The sequence below is a fragment of the Ictidomys tridecemlineatus genome, chromosome 11, assembly GCF_052094955.1.
Source record: "Ictidomys tridecemlineatus isolate mIctTri1 chromosome 11, mIctTri1.hap1, whole genome shotgun sequence".
In the NCBI taxonomy this organism is placed as follows: Eukaryota; Metazoa; Chordata; class Mammalia; order Rodentia; family Sciuridae; genus Ictidomys; species Ictidomys tridecemlineatus.
The window spans coordinates 76,008,941-76,033,788 of NC_135487.1; the positions used below are offsets into that span (position 1 = coordinate 76,008,941).

Genomic DNA, 24,848 nt, shown 5'->3' on the forward strand with positions numbered 1-24,848 from the left:
CATTCACCAGGGATAAAAGGCACATTCTCAATGATCTACCTCCTCCAGCCACACCCCACCTGCCTACAGCTATCACCCTGTTAATCCCCATCAATGGATTAATGCACTGATCAGGTTAAAGCTCTTGAACCCAATCATTTCACCTCTAAACTTCCTTGCATTGCCTCACACATGAGCTTTTTGGGGACACCTAATATCTGAACCATAACACTAATTTTTCTTATTTTCAAAAATTTACTTTAGAGCAATTTTAAGTTTACAGGAAAAAAAATGAGCACAAAGCTCAGAAATCTCCAATTAATTGTTAAAGCCTAGAAGCAACCAAGACATCCTTTAGTAAGTGAATGAACAAACTAACTCGGGTACATCTAGGCAATGGAATATTATTCAGCACTTAAAAGAAATGAACTATCAAACCATAAAAGAAAACAAAAAAACTCACAGAGGAATCTTAAATACATATTACTGTGTGAGAGAAGCCAATCTGAAAAAGTCACATACTGTACCATTCCAGTTAATATGATATTTTGGTAAAAGTAAAACTTTGGAAACAGTAAAAAGATCAGTGGTTGCTAGGGTTGGAGAGAAAGGGATGAATAAGCATAGCACAGATGATTTTTAGGGCAGTAAAACTATTCTATATGATACCAGAATGATGCATACATGTCATTAGACATTTCTCACAATCACAGAATGTACAACATCCAGAGTGAACCCTAATGTAGATTATACACTTTGGATGATAATGACATATTGATGTAGGTTCCTTGATTGTAACAAATGTACCACTCTGGTGCTGGAGTTGACAGTGAGAGAGGCTGTACACTTGTGGGGAGGGAGGGCATACAGAAATTCTGCACTGCTCAATTTTGCTGTCAACCTTAAACTGCTTTAAAAAGTAAAGTCTATTTTTAAAACATTAAAGAGCTAAACATACAACTAAGGAAGTTAGAAAAGGAAGTTAGAAAAACTCAAGTCAGTAGAAGGAAAGGAAAAAATAATAATAAAACCTCATAAATAGAAAATAACCTTAAATAAAGATTAACCAAACCAAAACTTGGTTCCTTAAAAAAAAAATCTAAGAAGTAGAAAACAGAAGTATCTATACCTACAAACTAAAGAAGGAAAAAGTATAAAAGAGGAAGCCATGGTCTGTAGTATATAAAGTCATTAAAAATAATAAAGTAAAAGTACTATTAGGATTGAAAATTGATCAACCTGGCAATAAAGAGAACATGGATAAAATTAGCAAGATCAATTTCAGTAGAATGGAATGGAGTAGAACAAATTTCTAAATGGAAAAAAAATCCTGGATGTGTTAACATCAATACTGATATACACTGACAAACAACTAGACTTATTTTTATCCTAACAGTAATTCAAGTGTAGATGAACACAACAATATTTGCTAATTAATTCAGTTGGATGGACAAGGAAGGTTCTGCTCTATATGTGTACTATGAACTGAAATGCATTCTGCTGTCATGTACAACAAATTAGAATAAATAAATAAATTTAAAATTTAAAAACAAGTCCACATGTTCATGGTGTTAAATGCTTGGCAATACCAACACTTGGATGAAAAAGTTGTAAGATTTCTAAACAAATGTATAGCCACAAAACTGATGTCTAAAGAATATTAATCTGGATGTTAGTTTAATAGTTTTCAAGGGGAATTCTGAGAGCAAGGACACTAGTTAGGAAGATGTTGCAGCAATCTAGACCCCACCTGGATTCTGATGGGTCAGCCACAATCAAGGATAAAATCTGAGAGGTATTATGAAAGTAAAATGATTACGATTTCTCAATAAATGGATAAGGAAGTAGAAGAAAAGATGTAAAGGTATTTGAAAGACTGAAAGAATTAAGATAAAGAATGAAGATCAGTGGTAAAACACAATGATATCTTAATTAAATGCAACTTCAGCTGAATCTGTCTCTATATTTTAAGAAATTCAGGTATTTAATTTTCAACACATAGCTTTGGGTCCCCAAGTAAACTTTCTCAAACAAATTAATTTTAAATTGAGATCTTTATGAATGCATTAAAAACACTGAAGAACTTATTCAATAAAATACTTGATATTATTTCCAGAATATAAGACAATAGGATAGTTTTGAAATTTCTAGTTCAGTGTGCCAATTTTTCATAAAAGTTTTTATAACAGTTGTAAAGCTACAAGACTGGTTTAAAATTTAAAAAAACACACACACACAAACAAGAAAGTCTAAAATGACAAGTCTGGCTAGATATTTAATGTTACATACTTATATCAGAAGTTTTCAATTTGTGTAAACATCCACACACTGTTCAAATTCATTTCCACAATTAGCTTACACTGTAGAAGATTTCTCACCTTCATCTTTTCGTTTCATTTTGGCTCTCCTCCACTCTCAAAACATCTTGAAACACAGATAGTATGGAAACAAATAAACACAAGCTATCTCCGGGAACATTCAGAATCAAATAGCTCAGCATTCCTCTTCTTTTTCGCTAAAGCATTCACTGCACCACAAAATTAAACAGACATCTCTAGGGATACAGATTTGCCAAGAGAGTTTTTGGCAAAAACAAAATCTGGCACTTCTCCAGACTGCTATACATGGACTGTTCTACAGATGGAGATTGATGGCTGGTTGGCTGGTCTGTGGTTATTTAGTAGTGTCAAGATGAAGGCTATTAGGCACAGATCATTTCATGTCCAAAGACTTCTGACAATAAACTCGCTCTGCCTAACTTCCCATATACAGCAATAATGAGAATTATTTACTGAAGAGACAGTAATAATTTCAAGCCTATTTCTTTATAAGCAAACTGAAGCCCAGAGAAGGTAGGTCATTTGTCCAAAATTACATAGCTAGTTAACAGGGCAAAATTCAGGTCTTGAGACTCTCCATAATCTCAACCTTTCAACCTCTCTGCTAAACAATAGTACCTTCTAAGTAATTAAAAAGAACATATTGCTCATGTTTAAACTCTTTATCTAAGTCATCTTAAAACTTCAAAGTCAGGGCAAGGGTTGTGGTTCAGTGGTAGAATACCTGCCTAGCATGTGTGAGGCATTGGGTTTGATTCTCAGCACCAGGTACAATAAATAAAATAAAGGTCTATCAACAACTAAATATAAAAACAAAAAATCTCCCCACCCCACACCCCAAAAAAAGAGCATTAAAAAAAAAACCTTCAAAGTCATATTCTTTTCCATTCAGTATTTTCTCTTAATGACAATATACTTTATTTTGCAAGATCCTTTACATAATAGTTTAAAAAAAAGAAAAAAAAGACTATGCATTTGAAGTCCCAGAGTCACCGAAGCAAAATGAGATTAGAACTGGTTTAGAAACCATTAAAACATAATTAGGTGCAAGACCTTGGGTTTGATCCAGTACCACAAAACAAAAAACACCACAGTTAAGAAATTGTGAATCTTTTTTTTTTGTGTGTGTGTGTGTGTGTGTGGTGTTGGAGATTGAACCCAGGGCCTTGGGCATGCAAGGCAAACACTCTACCAACTGAGCTATATCCCCAGCCAAGAAATTCTGAATCTTTAAACTTTGAAACATTCTTTAAAAATTGTAGTCCAATATATTGAAAAGGAGAGGCAGCCTTAGAATCAAAGTCACAAGATCAAGATTTAAGTCTTTGTTCTGACACTAACTAGTTATGTGACTTGTGCCTCTTTCCGCCTCCTTTGTAAAACAAGCTGAAACCAGATTACTAAAATTAATCTCATTATTTAAAATATAATTACAGAAAACTCAAGGATAAGATCTTTGGGCTGGGGCTATAGCTCAGTGGCAGAGCGCTTGCCTAGCAAATAGGAGGCACTGGGTTCGATCCTCAGCACCACATAAAAATAAACATATAAAATGAAGGCCTGCTGTCCATACACAACCACCAAAAAAAAAATTTTTTTTTAAAGGATAAGATCTTTATCTCATCCTTATTATTTTATAACTTTGCCCCAATACCCAATTAATGGAAGAAGTTAAAACACAGGAAACATCATCTCTACTATAAAAAAAAGTTGCACATTTGGCTCTCCGTAGTCAGAGAGAAAAACAGTATTTTCAGGAGAATGTAGTACCCAGCTGAAGTTAGAGAGATTTGGATCACACATCTTTCTGAGTTCATTTATCTAAATAGATGGTTTTGAAAACCTAAGTATAGTTTTCCTGAAGGGGGGACAGTGAAGGCTCTGAATAGCTGTTTTTGTCCAGTTCTGCCAGAACCTTCCTAGCAAGTACCATCTACTTCTATGAGATGCCAAGAACTCTGTCTACTGATTTATGTACACAGAATAATTTGGTCAATTTCATTCGGCAGGTCCTTCCTTTTCCTGTTCCTCCTTCTTCTCCTTCAATCTATTGCTCTCCCTTCTATTTTCATTCACCTACTAGTTTTAGCATTGATTCTTAATCAGTTTTTACTAAGATGGTTTCTAAATGTGATTTTTCAATTACATATTTCCCTTTACAGATGTGTGTGTGTGTGTGTGAGTGTGTGTGTGTGTGTGTTCTGTTTTGTTTTTGGAGTTAGGGATGAAACCCAAGGCCTTGCAGATGCTAATCAAGCTCTCTACGACTGAGCTATATCTCTGGCCCCTTATCTACTCATTTATTGAGTGCCATTATATATGGCCCTGGATGATTTGAGCCTGTTAAATGAACAGGTCATTTGGAGAATTTTGGAGGAAAAAGGAATTTATCATTAATAGAAACAATGTCTACCTTAACTTTTCTAATACTTTAGACATCAATTAGTTAAAACAGACTATAAATGTCCATTGCTTGCAATTCACTGTTAGCTTCTCTTTGGAAAAGCAAAAATACAAACTCAGTCCAATAGTTTGCAATTGAGTAGGATCATGCAAAATTGATGACCTTTAAGTCCTATGAAGTTCTTGCCAGTTTTTATGTCTACTTTAATTGTATTTAGGCTCTTTGTCTTTTAGCTAATAGACAGAAAAGAGAAAAATTAATTTATAAGGTACCAGAAAAAGGGATTGAGGCATTATAAAGAGATAATCCAATAATGGTCACAAGAGTAAGAAAACAGGAGAATGTGAGATTATCCAGCTTTATTAGCCAAAACCCCCACAAGTTCCAGCTAATTTGTCAGACCTAAAAATATATATATATATATTAAATATTAAAGCTTGATATCCTTTTAACAGAATAAATCATAATTGGGAGGGCATCCTGTTTCTCTGGGTCAGTTTGTCTAGAACTGTTTGGTAAAGATGGTTGGATCAGGGCAATAACACAACTGGTATTAGTTTTACCAAATTATTTATAAACCTAATTAACTGATCTGACTAGTATTTTCCTCCGTTAAACTGGGACAATAATACCTGTCTTGAAAACCTTACAATGCTAGTTAGCATAAAGATCAAAATGAAATAATATTAATTAAAGTACTTTTTATGTAAGGCATTATTATTAGTAATCTTAATTTTTTAGCCTTTTCATATAAAGCCCCAAACTGGATATTGTCAGATCTCTTTTGAATCATTTTGACTTCTTCTTAGAACATTAATAGGTGACAAACCCATCATAAATCATTTGCAAGTACTGTTTCACAGTTGCTGCATATTATACCTCTACCTAACTCTAGCAGAGTGTGAGAAATGAAATCCCTATCTGCTTTATTTGGTAGAGACTACCTAACAAATCAGGGAAGAAAAAGAGGCCTCAAGACTGTCTTTCAGCCTCCCTGTGGGCCAGAATTGAAATTGATTTTAGTGGTGAATGACCATTACCAAAAGTATCCATTCTGCTTTTCAAAAAAACCTCAGCACTAGATTATTTGATAATCCAACTGAGGAAAAAGAGTATCTTAAAATCTAATTACAAGGGGCTGGGGTTGTGGCTCAGTGGTAGAACACTTGCCTAGCATGTTCGAAGCCCTGGGTTGGATCCTCAGGACCACATATAAATAAAGGTATTGTATGCAACTACAACTAAAAAGTAAATAAATATATTTTTTAAAAAATCTAATTACAAGCCAGGCGTGTTTGCATGCCTATAATCCTAGTGGGCTTGGGAGGCTGAGGCAAGCAGGATTGAGAGTTCAAAGCCTGGTTGGACCCTGTCTCAAAACAAAACACAAAATAGGGCTGGGGATGTGGTTCAGTGGTCGAGTGCCCCTAAGTTCTATCCCTAGTTACCCACCCCCCCCACAAAATCTAATTACATGATATTAAAAATCAGTTCCTGATAGACTGCAGTTCTAAATGTGAAAGGTAAGGCAATAAAGTTTTCAGAGAAAAACCATAAAATGTCTTTGTGACCTTATGGTATTTAAAGTATTTGTGTTCTCTGAAACAGAACATAAAAACTCTGACCATAAAAGAAAAAAAGAAAAAATTTGATTATATCAAGAATTCATGTTCACCAAAAGATAATGTACAAAATACAATCCACAAAATTGGAAGATAGGACAATAATATATCTGACAAATGATTTACATATAAGTTACATATAATTTCTATGTTAATAATAAAAATACATAAGTTTATATAAAAGGCAAATCCATTTATATAAAAAACAAAAACAAGCAAGATGAGATTTCTGTTAAAAATTGGGGTTGTAGTGATGGACAAAAGAATAAGAGGGACTTGTAGAGCACTGTTATAATGATTTATTTCTTAAGTGTATATGTACTTCTCTTTAAAAAAAATTTCTAATTGTAGATGGACACAATACCTTTATTTTATTTGTTTATTTTTATGTGGTTCTGAGGATCGAACCCAGTGCCTTACACATGCAAGGCAAGTGCTCTACCACTGAGCCACAACCCCAGAACCATATATGTACTTTTCTTTTTTCTTTCTTTTCTTTTCTTTTTTTTTTTTTTTTTTTTTTTTGCTATTTCATGTTATGGTTCTGGCTTTTCACATAAAACCCAGTCCCTCCTTGGTAAATTCCAAAGTGTACTACAAAGGCTAGTCATGAAACTGATTTTAAAATAACCCCAAATTAACCTCTCCTGAAGCTCATTGCTTCACAGAATTGGAAATCTGGTAATAATCTGATAGAAGAAATTTGCTCTTTTCTGATTTAATAAAAATTAAAAAGAGGGCTGGGGTGGTGGCTCAGTGGTAGAGCACTTGCCTAGAATGTGTAAAGCACTGGGTTTGATTCCTGGCACTGCATATAAATAAATAAAGGTCCATTGACAACTAAAAAAAAAAAAGAAAAGAAAAAGGCATTAGAAAGGAATGATTCCATCCCAACTTATCATTGAGTTATACACAGAGAAAAGTATATTGTATATATGCATATATACATATATTACTTCATTTAGTCTTCATAATAATTCATGAAATAATACTCTCATTACTTTCACAGCTTTACAGTTAAGGGGATTAAGGCTGAGCACATTGTCTAAAAACAGACTGCACACACGGTAGAGTCAGGATCTGAATCCTGCTTGTCTGACTCCCAGGCTCATGTTCTTCACTGTTTATACTGCTTCGCTGTCACACAGGCTTTTCCAGCGTGGAGTGATGATAATATTCTTTGGCTTTTGTCCAGTTACTTTAGAAGGCCAGATCTGAACAGAACATGCCCCACTGTTTGTAGAGGACCTGGTCTCTTAAGGAATGAAAACTGGGCATCCAAACCCAAACGGAGAGCCCATACCATCATAGGCTTATTATAAAAATGTCTTGAATTTTAGCAGTTGGCCATGTGGTCTCAAAGGAGTCAACATTCAGTGTCTTACTTAGGCCATAATGGAAGAATGAGGGCTAGATTAAGCAATACTGCCAAAAATCAGGATTAATGAGAAGGTTCTTGATTGTGTACAGGTGTCTGCAATTCTTTAAATTTCCCAAAAAGTGCATTTTTTTTCAAGAGTTATGCTAACCAGTATTGATTAGTTAATATAATTTCTAACAAAGCTTTAATACAGTTCAGACTGGTAGGAAAAAATTTGATTGACTAGACTACTGATCTTTAATTAGCTTTTGATCTTATAAAAAGATACTTTTCTATTCAGTAAGTAGCAGATACTTCACCATGTTGAAGATAGGGTACCTATGAGAAAATCAACACTCAACTCATTCTACTCAGAAAATCCTAAACTTAAAAAAGTAATGCTGGTTTGTGTCAGAGGTCAATGCCAAGGGTTCCCCAAGCGTTCGTATGTTGAAAGTTTGGTCCCCCAGGGTGGAGATGTGAGAGGTTGTGAAACCTTTAAGAGGTGGGGCCCAGTGGAAGGTGAACAGGCTACTAAGGTCAATGCCCTCAGGAGGGATTAATAAATTCTTGAGAGAGTAAATTATAAAAGGCAAGGCTGGCCCCTTCCCACTCTGGTTTCCTGTCTTGCCATGTAATCATTCCCTCTTGTGTACACTCCCACCACGATGTCATCAGCTACACTGTAATCCAGAGAAAGGGGCCCTCAGCAAAGCCTGAACCAATGGAACTGCCTGATCTTGGATTTGCAGCCTTTAAAACTGAACTACATAAACCTCTCTTCTTTATAAAGTATACCAGCATTGGGTATTTTATTATAGCAACATAAAATGGACATATATTTGATTGTATTATCAATTTCATAGTTAAAAATCACACCTGAGGGGCTGGGGTTGTGGCTCAGCGGTGGAGCGCTCGTCTGGCACATACAAGACGCTGGGTTCGATCCTCAGCACCACATAAAAATAAATAAAATAAAAGCATTGTGTCCAACTACAACTTTAAAAATATCTTTAAAAAAAATCACACCTGAGGGGCTGGGGTTGTGGCTCAGCGGTGGAGTGTGTGCCTAGCATGTATGAGGCCCTGGGTTCAATCCTAAGCACCACATAAAAATAAATAAAATAAAGGTTCTGAGTCCAACTACAACTAAAAAATAAATATTGAAAAAAATTTTTTGGGCTGGGGATGTGGCTCAAGCGGTATTGGGCTTGCCTGGCATGCGAGCGGCCCGGGTTCGATCCTCAGCACCACATACAAAGATATGTTGTGTCCGCCGATAACTAAAAAATAAATATTAAAATTCTCTCTCTCTCTCCCTCTCTCACTCTCTCTTTAAAAAAGAGAAAAGAAAAAAAATTTTTTTTAGATCACACCTGATAAGCAGTTCCATCATCCTTCATTTCAGGAATTTCTAAGTTTATGTTTTAAACTACTGAATATGAAAGTCATTTGAAATTTAAATGTCATTCTTTATATGAGAGAGAAAACATTTGCCAATATTTGAAGAGTTTTTAACACAAAGTCACAATCCTAAATTCTGAATGAGGGCTACTTCCCACTTCTGCATGTATAATGAAGTAGCTTCCTGATGGTGTTATGATCACAACCTCCCCAGCGGAAGAGGAATGTTGAACCGACTATATCTCCACCTGCTATATGGCATAGATTAAAGACATCCCACCTAGATATATTAATTACTAACATCTCTCTGTAAAGTGTTTGTAGATGCAGGGGTAAAAATCATATGTGGACCTGTTTAATAAATATACATAATATACATTTATATCTCCACTGTGTTATTCCCTATAAGCCCTTTCCTAAATTATCAAAATAAACTGTTCTCTTATGCAAAATTTTATAAAAATTTTAGAAGCTTTTTTATATAACATGCATCTATTTATCAAAATTAAAGAAATTGTGTGATTCTGTAATTTGTTATAGCAGCTATTATATACAATAAAAATTTCTCTACTCAATATAAGAATTTTTAAAAACTAGCACATATATTTTTAGAAATCCTCACATAATGGGTATGTTAAAAGTTCTTAATAGCAACGACAACAACCAAAATATATATATATATATTGATTTTTCCAAGGTAATCCTAAACATACACCAAAGACAAATAAACAATCAACTTGAAAGAGGATGTTGGCCATTATACTAATCAGACTTTAAAGAGTTCTAAAAATAGGAAAGAGTTCAACATAGAAGGCCATACAAAAATTTCTATTGTTTATTTATTTAAGTATTTAGGATTGAATTCAGCAGTGCTTAACCACTTAGCCACATCCCATCCTTTTTATTTTGAGACAGGGTTTCACTAAATTGCTAAGGACTTTGCTAAATTGCTAGAGCTATCCTTGAACTTGTGATTCTCCTGTCTCAGCCTCCTAAGCTGTGTCATTATGTCCAGCATACAAAAAATTTTATAAGGTCATGCAGAAAACTTATAAATTTTAGATATCATATTATTTAATGAGGAAACAAAAGTATAAGCATTACTTCCCCCACTCCTCATCCCCAGTACCCAGGCGCTCTCTACCACTGAACTACCTTCCCAGCCCTCTTTCAATTTTTTGAGACAGGGTTTCATTAAGTTTCCCAGGCTGGCCTTGGATTTGTGATCCTCCTATCTCAGCCTCCCACATATCTGAGATTACACGTGGGGGCCACCATGCCCTGCAAAAGCATTCCTCTCTAAATAGTCAATTCTCTCAGGATAGTTATTAGGGAGTTAAGAAAAAAAATGTTCCATCAATCATCATCATCATCATCATCATCATCATCTCCTCAATAAATGAAAATATAAGGCTCAAAATGAAAAAAAGAACCTGATACAGGTCAAATTACATATATAAAATCTCATGCTAAAGCATAGTACTAATCTTAAATTCATATAACCTTAGATTTCTTTCCTTTTTTCTTTAAATAAAAATTACTTTAATAAAAAACACTTGTTATGTAAGACATCGGTAACTCAATACTATCATTTTGTCTGGTTAATTTCCTTAGGGAAGTCTACATAACATAATGACTTCCACATTTTCTAGGTAGATCTAGCTATGGGCCATTTTTACATTGATCTAATTGAATAGCATCTATTTTAGGTTAATTAACCTTCAGAAATACAAATTTCTTACTAGTCAACAATATTTTTGAAAATTATAAAATTTATAAATCACTAGAAGCACTACATTAGCAAGACCAAAATATCTCATTTCTGCTTCTATTTGTAGCCTTTAAAGCTTAACCCTTTGCTTTCCCACCTTCACAAATATCATCTTTTCCCCATGATACTTCTTTCTTTCATATTCTTCTCCTCTGCCAACTAGAAAGTAATCATACATGATTTACATTTACCAAATGACTAAAATTCATTTACACTACAATATAATCCCACAAGTACTTGTATCTTAAGCCACATAATGGTGAAATGGAAGTCTAACCTCCCACTTAAGAAGATTGGAGAGTGGTTAGGAGTGTAATTCGGTGGTAGAGCACTTGCCTAGAATTAGCCTCAGCATTGTAAAGAAAAGGAGGAGGAGGAGGAACACCATCAAGCACATAGATTTTCTTTCTTTCTTTTTCTCTTTTTTTTTTTTGTGACAGTACGGGGATAGAACCATATATTACCTAAAAGTAAACCTATTAGAGTCCTTCAAAGGTGGTTTCTGGGTATGAAAAAGAATGTCCTTTGTCTCCCTACCCTACCTAACACAGATTGCTAAAAACCCAGCTCTTCTCTCTCCGTCCCCTCCTTTCCTTTTTGTCCTTAGTCTATATAGAGCATGGCTACTAAACACACCTATTTAAACATAACCCCTGGGCAGGGGTTGTGGCTCAGTGGTAGAGCGCTTGCCTGGCATGTGTGAGTCACTGGATTCAATTCTCAGCACCACATATAAATAAATGAATAAAATAAAGGTCCATCAGCACTAAAAAAATATTAAAATAAATAAATAAACATAACCCCTATCCTTGATTTTAAAAACACAGGCATTTAAGGCTAATAACATCACCTTAAGATAGTACAACACAACTTTTTCCTTTTCTAAATCTTTCTAGTGACATATTTTGTATTCTCATTTATTTACTGGATTTTTGGTACTACAATCCTACCCCTTAACAGACAAACCCCAAATTTTTTAATATTTCAATTATCTTTGGTAATTAAGATTTTTATTTCTTTTATTTATTTATTTTTTAGGTTTAAGTGGACACAATATCTTTATTTTACATTTATGTGGTGCTGAGGATCGAACCCAGTGCCTCATGCATGCTAGATGAGCGCTCTACCACTGAGCCACAATCCCAGCCCCTTGATTTAAAAAAAAAAAAAAAAAAAAGTATCCTTTTGGAATGTAGCCCTTTCATCAGAGAAAATATTATGCTATTAAAACAATTTTTGTTTGTGGATCTCTCCAAAGAATTTGCAAATTATTTGCCCCTTGCTTTTATTTATTTATTTATTTATTTATTTATTTATTTATTTATTTATGTATGTATGTATGTGTTTATGTATTTATTTATCCAGTACTGGGGGACTGAACCCACCAGGGACACTTGACTGCTGAGCTATATCCCCAGCTCCTTTTAATTTTTAAGACAGGATTTTACTAACTTGCACAGGCTGGCCTGGAATTTATAATCCTCCTGCATCAGCCTCCTGTGTAGCTGGGATTAGAGGTGTGTGCCAACCCACCTGGCTACAAGTTTTATTTTTAAAAATTCTTACAGGTAAGAAGAAAAACTTCATTGCACACACCATGTCTTAAACAGATGGGGCTGGCTGCAGTGTTGTAATCCCAATTGCTCCTACGCCGAGGCAGGAGGATCACAAATTCAAGGTCAGCCGCAGCAACTTAGTGAGAGCCCTGTCTCAAAATAAAAAATATAATGTGCTAGGGATGTGGCTCAGTGGCTAAGGGCCCACATTGGTTGTTCAATCCCTGGTACAAAAACAACAACAACAACAAACAAAACAAAACAATAAAACCAAATATCAATAACAACAAAAGATGGGTAAGAATTTCACATCTTTGATTAGCTCACATTTTCATTGCTAGAATGAAAGAGGTTTTAGCTTCATTTCTATTTTAATTTTTTGTTCTTATAACTTTAAGTAGTAAGAAACCTTTTTCACATTAATGTAAAACTGAGAATGCAAGTCTTATTACAACAATTCTCAACTTTTTGAAATCTTTTTGAGTTATTTGACAAAAGTAACAGTAATCTACCACCAAAAATACATTAATGATCTATTAGTGACTTAGAAGATAACTCAATTAAGTCTTCTTTCTGTTTTGTTTACAGCAAAATATTAGAAATTATTTGAATTGCAAACGAAACAGTTATCCAGTCATCCTCCCAGATACTGTTATTCAGTCATTCTCTATCTTAACACAGACACCAGTTGTCCGGTGTTTTTGGCTCTGGTGGATTTCTCATCCAGGGCAATGATCTGAGATGGATGAGCAGTCTGCCTTTCTTTTACAAATGTGGGAGAGGGACAACTGTGCAAGATAAGGTGGGAAAACAGAGCTGAGATGCTATCACAGACACATTCTCAGACCAGGCAATGTTAGGAAAAAGCATGTGAAGAATAAAAACATCTCAAAATTCCCTAAACTATTCATGTTCCATACTCTGAAAAGTGCACCCAAATTTGAAGATGAAAGTCAGTGTGCATCTGCAGCTCATAATATCAACACCACACAGGGACTACATGGAGGTGAAGAGTGAATACTTTTTGATGAGGAAAAGTGTAACAGCAAAATGACAGACACCAAAATAACAACACAATGTATCAAAGGAAGAACTCTGCTTGAAAGCTAAGAAGCAGATGAAGTTGTTGCTTAAAGCATAATAATTAAGGATTTTAAACTCACCAAACCATTCTGCCATCACAGACTAAAAAGCCTTGTTTATCCCTTCTCTGTCCTAGGAGAATAAACTCTCTCATGAGTCTTTCTGTTTCACTAAGACTATTTAAAAGCTGATGAAACGTTCAAGCAAGTCATTATATTAATTTAAAATATTTTATAGGAAAGAAGTATGATCAAAACCAAAGTGTGGGTAGCATTATGAATAAAGTAGAAAAGATATTTTTGACTTATAAACCATAGAAAGAAGGCACAAAATTGCTAATTAGTTTTTTTCTTTTTTTTTTACTAAAACAAACTGTTGCTATTAAACAAGATTTTCTTAAAAAAAAAAAAGTGATACCATATCTTTTTGTTTTGTTTTATTTAAAGCAAACTTACAGCTGGATGCTGTGGCACAAGCCTGTAATCCCAGTGACTAGGGAGGCTGAGGCAGGAGGATCATGAGTTCAAACCCAGCCTCAGCAACACAGCAAGGACCTAAGCAATTCAGTGACCCTAAAAAAATATAAAAAAGAGCTAGGGATGTGGCTTGGTGGTTAAGTGCCCCTAGGTTCAATCCCTGGTAGAAAGAAAGGAAGGAAGGAAACTTATTTTTTAACTAATATTCATGTTAATGGGACACCATGTGATATTTCAATACCTGTATATATTATGTAATGTTTAAATCAGGTTAAATATATCTCTATCCTCAAATATTTGTCATTTATTTACAGCAAAAACAGTCAAAATCCTTGCTTTGTTAAATGTATCGAACATTATTGTTATCTATAGTCACCCTGTTGTGCAATATCACATAATAGCTTATTGTTCCTAACTGTAACCCTGTATTCATTGATCAAACTTTGATCATTCCTTCTTCCTTCCTTCTCTCCTCAGCCTCTGGTAACCACTGTTTTATTCTATATATATATATATATATATATATATATATATTCTATAAGATAAACATTTTTATATTCCACATATGAGTGAGATTGTATGGTGCTTGTCTTTCCGTGTCTGACTTATTTCACTTAACATAATGATATTCTAGTTCCATTCATGTTGTTGCAAATGACAGAATTTCATTTTTTTTAGTGGATGAATGGTATTCCACGGTGCATATGTACCACATTCTCTTTATCCATTCATGTATTGACGGACACTGGCTGTTTCCATTCCTTGTCTGTTGTGAATAGTGCTGCAAGGAACACAGGAGTGCAGATATCTCTTCAACATACTGATTTCATTTCCTTTAGACATATACCCAGTAGTGAGACTGCTAGATCACCTGGTGATCCTATAAAAATAATTTTTAGAAGAACCTTCATATTATTTTCCATAATGGCCCTACTAATTTACAATCCCCCAACAGTGCATAAGGTTTCCTTTTTCTTCATTTCCTCTCCAGCAGTTGTTATCTTTAGTCCTTTCAATAAGAGTCACTCTGTGGTGAAATAATATCTTATTATGGTTTAATGCATTTTCCTGATTAGTGATGTTAAGCAGTTTTTCATGTATCTGCTGGCCAGTTGTGTGTCTTCTTTTGAAAAATGTCTGTTTAGGACTGTTGTCCATTTTTTAAAAGATAAGAGTTTTTTGTTTGTTTTCTTTGATATTGAATTTTTTGGAGTTCCATATGTATACTGAATATTAATCCTTTGTCAGATGTACTTTGCAAAAATTTTCTCCCATTCTGTAGGTTTTCTCTTCACTTGGTTGAGTGTTTCCTTTTCTGTGCAGAAGCTTTTTGGTTTGGTATAATCCCATTTGTCTTTTTTTTTTTTTTTTTTTTTGCTTTTGTTTCCATGTCTTCATAACTTTATTCCTCTGAAGTTATTTACTTTAATTATCTTGTCTTATTTTACTGAAATAATTTATTAAGTATGCAATGCTTAAATAGTGCAGTCACAAAGATAAGCAAGGTAGGTCACTATTCAGAAAACAGATTAAAATTCACATCAGGACTGTTAATTCAAAATTGTAGATTGAATATATGTGTTTTACTTATGGCCTGAAACACTAAACTCAAAAAGAGAGGCAAATGAAACAGTAAACCTCTAACATCAGAAAGAGAGTAGGGGATTGACTAGTAGGTAAAAGATTCAACAAATTTCTAGAATTCAAAAGCAAATGGAATTGTGTTGATGGATGAGGCAAGCATAGAAAGCCACAGCTCAGAACACTCTGCCAGGCAACCAGAAAGGAGCTTGAAGCCAAACTGCTTCTTGGAACACTAGAGGGAACTTAGAGAGCCAATCTGCCCCTTAGAACACCTGTGGGTTCTGGGCTCTGAGCCAACATGTACAAGGGAGAGCAGGAGTGAGGAATGGGACTGAAGACAGCAGGGGTAACGGAAGATCTGTACCTGGAGCTGCACTGGTTGGCACCCCATCCACATCCCCCACCCACAGATCACAGGCAGCCTGGCATTAATCCTCAGCCAAAACACAGACAGATGAAGGAACAAACAGCTTAAGAAGACCAAGGGGTCTAGTGCAGGTATGGTCTGGCCAGAGTAAAGTACTGCACTGACAAAAGTCCACCAAGGCTCACCACAAGCTCATGACTAGAGATACTGCCCAAAGAGGCTGTTACCAGGTGGTGCTATTACCTTTCAGCGGAAAAGGCTTGTTTACAACTGCTTATTGTTCCACAAATAGTCCTAGACAAATTAGTAGGGAAATAGGTTTTATTCAAAGCAAGCTTCAAAAGATGAAAATTCTGAAACAAAAACTTTCTCTTCTATCTTCCTTCAAAACTGATTTTGAATAAAATCTATTTTCTTCCAATTTGACTCCAAATGTTTGTGGAACAATGAGAAACTGCTTTCCCCCAGTTTGATCAAACAGAATAAAATTCATTTTTCCCTTTTCCAGCTTTTGCCTATTTCTTATGAATGTGGGTGGCCAAATCTAGCCAGCCGGGAAATAGGCAAGGTCCCTGGGCAAGGCTGCCGATAACAAGGCCAGCCAATGCATCACACCCTACAAAAGGCCTCAGCCAGCCATGCACACAGGTCGGGGGTCTAATGGGTAAACGGATCAGAGAAAATCCACACCAGTTACCCCGTCCTTCCTTCTAAAATATGAAGACAACCAAGGGTCATAAGGCACATAAAGAAATCCAGCAACATGAAAAAGAACATTAAAAAAAAAAAAACCTCTAAAGGGAATGAAAATAAAGGGATATAAGAAAACTTTAAGAAAAACTACTATAGGGGCTGGTGATGTAGCTCAGTGGTAGAGCCTTGTCTATCATGCACGAACCCCTGGGTTCAATCCACAGTAACACACACACACACACACACACACAAAAAAAAAGCCTACTAAAAACAGAATATTTAAAAGGATAGTGCATCCTATACAATAAGAATAGGAAACCATGAAAAAGAAGCAAGGACGATTTTTTTTGAAGCTCCATTGTAGAGCACTTGCTTATCATATTTGAGTCCCTGGGTTCCACACTCAATACAGGAAGAGAAACAAAGAAACTTGGAAATATCTTTCAAATCAAATTTAAAATCCTTGGAATTAAATTAAAAATCATTAGAAAAATTAACAGATGTTCTGGGAAACAAAATTAATGAGAGTAAAGGTTATAAAAAAGATGAAAATAATAGAGAAAGTATGGAAGACATAAAAAGTCAACCCAAGAGGTACACCATGTGGCTGACAAGAGTCCTTAGAAAGAAGAAACAGAGAAAAGTGTAGAGAGAACTATTAAATGAATTATAGAACTTTCCAGAGTTGAGGAAAGAAAACCCACCAAGATTCAAAGGGTTCAGCAAGTGCCCCACACAACTGATAAAAGACCCACATCTACCATTCCTCAGGGAATTTCAAAACAACAAGTACAAACAAAGAGATGGCGAACAGGAAAAACAGGTCACCCACCAAGGACTGATAATCAAACTGGCTGCTTGTCAGCAACAAGGGATATTAGAAGACAATAGAGCCATGTCTTCAAATTTTCTAAAGACAACTATTTTCAGCCCTACATTAGGACTAACAACAAACAAATACTGGAGTAAAATAAAATCAATTTTAGACACAAAAGCACTCAAAATTTACTTCCCACACATCCTTATTTCAGGGTATAATTTAGTAAGATGGGATAAATCAGGAGAGAGGAAGACTCTTGAGAACAGTGATTCCAGTCCAGAAGAGAGAAGGGAAATCCTAGGAAGACAGTTGTGCTTTAGGCCCATTAAAAGCATGCTGGTCACCATGGGAACTGGAGAATAGAAGAGGGAGGTTTCTGATTTAAAGGGGTGCAGGAAAAAATGAGATTGTAATAAAGGCATAGTGTGCCAGAAAAAGAATAAAGGCAATCAGAAACTACTTGACGATTAAAAGAGAGGGGAGGGGTGCTGTAGCTCAGTGAGGCCTTGGGTCCAATCCTCAGCACCACAAAAAAGAAAAAAAAAAAAAGGAGAAAGAGAAAGAGGTGGTAGGGAGAGGAAGGAAGGGCACAGTACAGCACGCATACACACACACACACACACACACACACACACACACATACACAGTGACATTTCAAATATGAAGCAAACTTATATGTATCATGATGATGAAGAACTGATGGAGTATGAGAAAAGAGGATCCAGTTGCTATTAATGTTTGGAATCCTGAGAGCCCAGAGGTCATTACCCTGGCTCCAGAGAGAAGAAAATGTGATTCTAGCATACAAATTGGCTCTGCACTAGATAATATTTATAGAATCATATTTTAGAGGGTACTAAAATTAGAGATGTCCTTCATCTTAGGCCTGAAGTAACTTTGATATGTTTGGTCTCAAGACATACATTTCAGAACCCTAACAGAAAGATTGACCAAAGTGTTTCACTCTCTTTTATATACATAGCATCAAATGATACCCAGTTCCTATCTGCCATGCCCTTCCTAAAGATGAGAGCCATTTTCAATATGGCTAGCTCAAAAGCTATATGTATAGCTTCAATATGAATTAGCTCAATTCACATGGGTTTGAGGACCATATGACAGAAGAAATTTCTGCTTCCTGCAGCTAAGCATAACAGGTAACCATTCCAAGAGAAGTCAATTGAATGGCCAGGGGAGAACTTATAGTCCATGATGATCTCAAATGTAACTCTGGCTCTTTATTAGGGATCCTGAAGGCTAGGTTTTAAATTATTTTTGTTTAACAGAAATATCCAAAAGCAAGCAAGCATGGTTTCTAAATAAAAAGGGACTCCTTTTTTTCTTTTTTTGGAACCCAGGGGTACTTAACCACTGCATTACATTCCTAACCCTTTTAATTTTTTATTTTTGAGACAGGATCTCACTAAGTTGCTGAGGCTGGCTCTAAACTCATGACCCTTCTGCCTCAGTCCCCAAGCCACTGAGATTACAAATGTGTACCACTGCACCCAGCAAAAAAGGGACTTTTAAAAGGGAATTTGCAAATATCGTTTATTATTTTCCTTCCTGGTAGATATATGGTGAAGTTTCTGGGAAGGGACAAGGCCTTTCAGTGATGCGCTTAATAACAAGAGGCAATTGTCAAGGTCTAATTAATTCTACTTGTTTCCTATGACAAAAGAGAAAATAACTACAAGCTGCAGTCAGTAGTTCTCAGGTTCATAAGGGAGATTTTCTTTTACAGAAGAATTGACAAACTATAATAATATAACACTGTTTATAGTGTTCATATTTTAGATTCAATTTATATGGAGACTTGGTTGTGGTGACAGGACAAAATATAAATATTAGTTTGACTATGTAACTGACAGAAAGAAGGAAGTAGAAGAGTGGGAAAACAGGTAAGAAAAAGAGCACATATGCCCCTTCATAAAAAGGTGGGATTTAAGAAAGACTGTTCAAAGTGGATGAAATGAGAAATAAGAGTTGCTATTATCTGAAGATACCAAGTTAAGCCAGAGCAGAGGTAAAATTTTAAATGCAACTATCAAACACTGGAAGGAAGATGTAGCGTAAGAAAACGAAATACTCATTTTCAAAAATGCAAAGTCAGTGGATATCTAAATTTGATAAACCAGGAAACAAAGGTAAAGCATCTACTATTTTGAGCAAAGTTCTTCAAATATTTGGGGGGAAGGGGGCGGTGCTGGAGATACAACCCAGAGTCTTGAGCATATTATCACTGAGTGAATCCTCAGCTCCTAATTTTTTTTTTCAGTTGTAGATGGACACAAAATCTTTATTTTTATTCATTTATTTTTATGTGATGCTGAGGATCGAACCCAGGGCCTCATGCATGTGAGGCAAGTGCTCTATTACTGAGCTACAATCCCAGCCCCAGCTCCTAATATTTTTAATGGTACAACCCTCTCAAGGAAAATATTTCTAGGCCTAAATCTCCAACCATATAGACACACATCTTGAATCTCGAATATATTGATTTATATTCCACATAATTGTATGTCTATAATAATCTATTATGTGTATACTGTAACTTGTATAAAAATAGAAATTAAAAATATATAATAATAATTTTGAATGGATTCTTCTAGGAGGAGAGGTGCTTAAGACACAGTTCTACAATTTAGTGGTGTAGCCAGCAGAAAATCCCAAAATAAAAGTGGTTACAAAAGGTTACCTTTGGGTAGTAAAGCAAGGCAGGGAGAGGCAGAAGGCGGGAATGATCATCTATGCTATTTTACTTATTGTGTACATGTATAATTTCAGGTAAGGAGTTAATTGATCTAATCAGCTCCATAAAACTCCACATCTATACGTGTGTTTAAGCCAATTCATTTACTCAACAAACATTTGTTGACCATCCATTTTGGGTAAGGCATAGGAGACCAAGAGAGGGAACTTGACATTTCAGCTCTTAAGAAGATCACAGCCTGGGGCAGAAGAAAAACAGGAAAAAACACTGATGGCATTTCAGTATCCAAAGTGCTGTAAGAGGAGAGAGTATGTGTATGCCAGCAGCGGAGGTGGGGAGGTCTCAGTCTGGGACACAGAGGAGGTACAGATAAAGTACACTAATACCTGTGGGATGTTATGGAGGGATTGCGGAAAGGTAATTTCCTCTCTGAGTTGAAATTTAAAGGACAAGTTGAAAAGTGAGAATAAAACAGGTATGCAGGGCGAATGGAGGGAAGGTGTTCCCAGGGCAAAAAGGAAAAGTGAGGTGGAGAGTTTGACAGAGAAAACATGTGTTATGTTTGGGAAACTCAAGTTTTTCAGGATCTCTAGGGCAAATGGTATCTGAAGTGGGCAAATGGTGTCTGAAGTGGTAATGGCAGGAATGAGAAGGCAAGGGTCAGAAATGAAGGGTCCACGCTCAGCACCGTGAGGGGTCTCCTGAAGGCAATGGGAAGCCTCTGAAAGATGTCACCAGCAGGGAGGGAGACCTGATGAGATCTGCCCTTTGGGGAAGATTACCCTGAAGAAAGGTAGGAGGAGGATTGATCTGAAAGGGGTAGGTTAGGCTATTTCAGTAGGCCTAATAAGACAAAGGGAAAGTATGAATTATACTACCAGAAGAAAAAAGAGAAGAGATGACACACTGACATGTTATTTTGGAGGTGCACTCTCTAGGAACTGCTAAGGGATTAAATATGAGATTAAGAAAAGAAGGAGTGTCTAAAGGATGTGGACATCTTCCTCTCTGTGTAACTGGAGACTGCCACTAACTGAAATGAGGAAAGATGCAACTTTGACAGGCAGAAGTTTAGGTTTGCATGTGTTGAATATCTGGAGGGTTATCCAGAGGTAGATAACAAGCTATTGGAAATGTAGAACTGAAGTGCTGGGGAGAGGTTTGGGCTGGTAACATCCAGTTGATACCTCTTAGTATTTGGGTTATAGTAGAAGCCATGTGAAAAAGACATAATTACCTAAAAAGACTACATAAAATGAGAAGTAGGAAGTTAGAATCCCAGGGAAAGCAGTGGGCAAAGGAAGATGAGACTGCAAACAAAAGTATAAAAGTATCAGGGCAGAACGATGGAAGGTCAGAGAAGCCAGGAGGTTCTGCGTGAAAAAAGAGTGGCTGAAAGGACAGATCTTAAGATCCAGGCTGAATAGGGAAAGGAGGAAGGCCACAAAGGGACTGACAGACTGGAAGGAATGGGAGTGGCAAGGGCCCCTAATCCTGATGTATGCCTATAATAATCTATTATATGTATATTATAACTTGTATTGTGAGGCACTGGGTTTGATCCTCAGCACCACATAAAAATAAATTTTAAAAAAAATAAATATATTGTGTCCACTTACAACTAAAAAAAAATTTAAAGAATAATAAATAAATAAAATCAAGCAAAACTTCTGAAAGGGGTAAAGAATGACAACTTTAATTAATTACAATAGAAAGAGATAACATTTTAAAGAACCTTATTGTTCATAAAGTGATATTTTCCCACTCTTAATTTCAGTCTATATAAGAGTACAAACGATTCAAGAATAGTGTCGATGGTAAAACAAATATTTCCAAAGACAACCATTTGCATTTTCCTTCCTTTAATAAATATCCCAAGACTCTACAGTAATTGCCAGAATGATAAACACAATAATAGCACTCATTCAAAATTTCTTCTTTGGTACCCCTTTAAGCCAATAAGGTTTAAAACCTAAAAGCAATGGGAAAGAAATGAAATATCTTAGGAAATTACTGACTTAACTGTTAAGATTCAGTTTTATCTTTCTATGGTAGGCAGAATTCTAAAGATGTCCCCCAAGATTCCTATACCTTAGTTATTCAATCAGACACTGCTCTAGGAATTGTTGTGAAGGAACTTTGCAGGTGAAATTAAGGTTACTAAATAGGTGACTGAAACAGATTGTCCTGGAGGGTCCAATCTCATTGAAGAAGCCTTTTGAAACAGAAGTAGGCAGAATAGTTAGCAAGATACTCAGAGGAAGGAAGAGAGGAGATGAGGCAGAAGGGGAAGTTGGAGAGACTGACACTAAGGACTCCACCCACTGTAGCTGGCTTTGACAATGGGAGGAGGGTCAAGAACCAAGGAATGCTGGTGACCTCCAGAGGCTGAGAATAACCCCCAGTCAATATGCAGCAAGGAAATGGGGATCTCAGTCTCACAACCACATGGAATTGAATTCTGACAACATCATGAAAGAGTCTGGAAGCCAATTCACTTCTAGAACTCTAGAATGAACCTCAGTCTTGGAGACACTGTGATATCATCCCTGTGAAACCTGAAGCAGAGAGCCAGCCAGGTCACACTTCCCAGACTTATGACCTACAGAACTATGAGATCAGGGTACAAATAATTGGACATTGTTTTAAGTTGGTAAATTTGCAGTAATTTGTTATAGGAACATTGGAAAATTAACACATTTTTCATAAATCACTGACTTCAAATGTGCTCTGTCAAGTCATTTTTCTGTCTATTAAAGTAACTTTGAACAGAGTTTAACATTTCCAATCATACTCAGTTATTATGAAATCCAGTCTATTTTCCTTTAACTTATTTTGAAAATATTTAAACCTACAGAAAATTTTTTTTAACAATAGTACAGTTGTTATTCCTATACCTATATTCATCAATCCCCTAAATGATATTTGACAATATTTGGAAATGTCACTACTAGGTATGCTATTGGTATCTAGTGGTTAGAGCCCAAAGATGCTGCTAAATATTCTACAATGCAGAACCCCACACAACAAAGAATTATCAGTCCAAAATCAATAATGCTAAGGTTAAGAAACCCTGCTCTCTGAATATGTATACACAAACATTATTTTTCATGAACTTCTTGAAAGTAATTTATGGACATTATGATACTTTTTACATAAATACTTTAGTTTATATTTATAAAAACAATGACACTATCTCATATAACATAAGCTAACATTGATATAATACTACCCAAAAAAGTCCATTTTTAAATTTCCCCATAATCTTAAAAAAATGTCCTTTTGGGCTTAAAAAATACAGGATACAATCAAGGGTATATAGATCTACATGCTGATCAATGTTTTACATGTAAAATAAATAAGCAGCTCTGATTTTCAAGCACTGGGGAGTATAACTGATGCCAATGCTAAGATCTAATAGTCTGTAACTCTGGCACCATATTATTTCTAGAATGGTCTACTAATTAGTAGATCCACACCTCACACCCATAGAATGGTCATCCTCCCGCCCTCCACCCAAAACCAAAACAACACACAGACATAACAAATGTTGGAAGGGATATAGAAAAAGTGGAACTCTTGTGCATTGTTGGTAGGAATGTAAAAAGGGGCAACCACTATGGAAAATTGTATGAAGGTTCTTCCAAAAATTAAAAATAGAATTACCATGATCAAATAATCCCACTCTAGGTACAGAAAAGAATTGAAAGCAAGATCTTCAACGAGATATTTGCACTTCTATATTCACTGCAGCATTATAGACAATAGCCAAGAAGTAGAAGCTATTTAAACATCCATCAACTGATGAATGAATAAAGAAAATGTGCTATACACACAGAGTAGAATACTTCTTAGCCTTAAAAAAAGAAGAAAATTAGGGGTGGGGCTGTGGCTCAGCAGTAGCACACTTGCCTGGCATGTGTGAGGTACTGCGTTCGATTCTCAGCACTATATATAAATAAATAAAATAAAGGTCTATCTAGAACTAAAAAAGAAATCTTAAAAAAAGAAGAAGAAAGTTAGTTGAGTATAATGGCACATGCCTGTATCCCAGCTACTTGGAAGGTGGAGGCAGGAGGATTGCAATTTCAAGGCTAGCCTCAGCAACTTAGCAAGATCCTCAGGTACTTAGTGAAAGCTTATCTCAAAATGAAAAATAAAAAGGATTGTGTTTGGAGCTCAGTGGTAAAGCACTCCTGGATTCAATCCATCCCTATATCATTAGAAGAAAGGGGGTGTGGAGGGAGAGAGAGAGAGGAAGGAAGCAAGGAAGGAATTCTGCCAACTCAATAACATGGATCTTGAGGACATTGTGCTAAATGAAAAAAGGCAGTCACAAATAGACAAATATTACATGGTTCCATTTACATGAGGCATCTAAAGTAGTCACTAATAGAAACAGAAAGTAGGATGTGGTTACCAAGAACTAGAGGGTAAGAAGGAAACAAGGAGTTGTTCAACGGGTGGAGTTCCAATTTTGCAACATGAAAAAGTTCTAGAGATCTGCAGCACACAAGGTACATAAGTTAAAACTACTATATTGTATGCTTAAAATAGTTAGAATGATGAATTTTATGTTGTTTTTTATCACAATTTTTAAAAAGTGGGCTGGGGTGCTGGGGTTGTAGCTTAGTGGTAGAGATTTGTGTGAAATACTGGGTTCAATCCTCAGCATCA

The 24,848-nt window shown here is 35.7% G+C and overlaps 1 protein-coding gene across 1 annotated transcript in view; it reads right to left on the reverse strand.

Moving 5' to 3' along the window:
• Dipk1a (divergent protein kinase domain 1A) overlaps positions 1-24,848 on the reverse strand; it is a 105,546-nt gene that overhangs the window by 65,898 nt on the left and 14,800 nt on the right. The gene's annotated exons all lie outside the window — the stretch shown is intronic.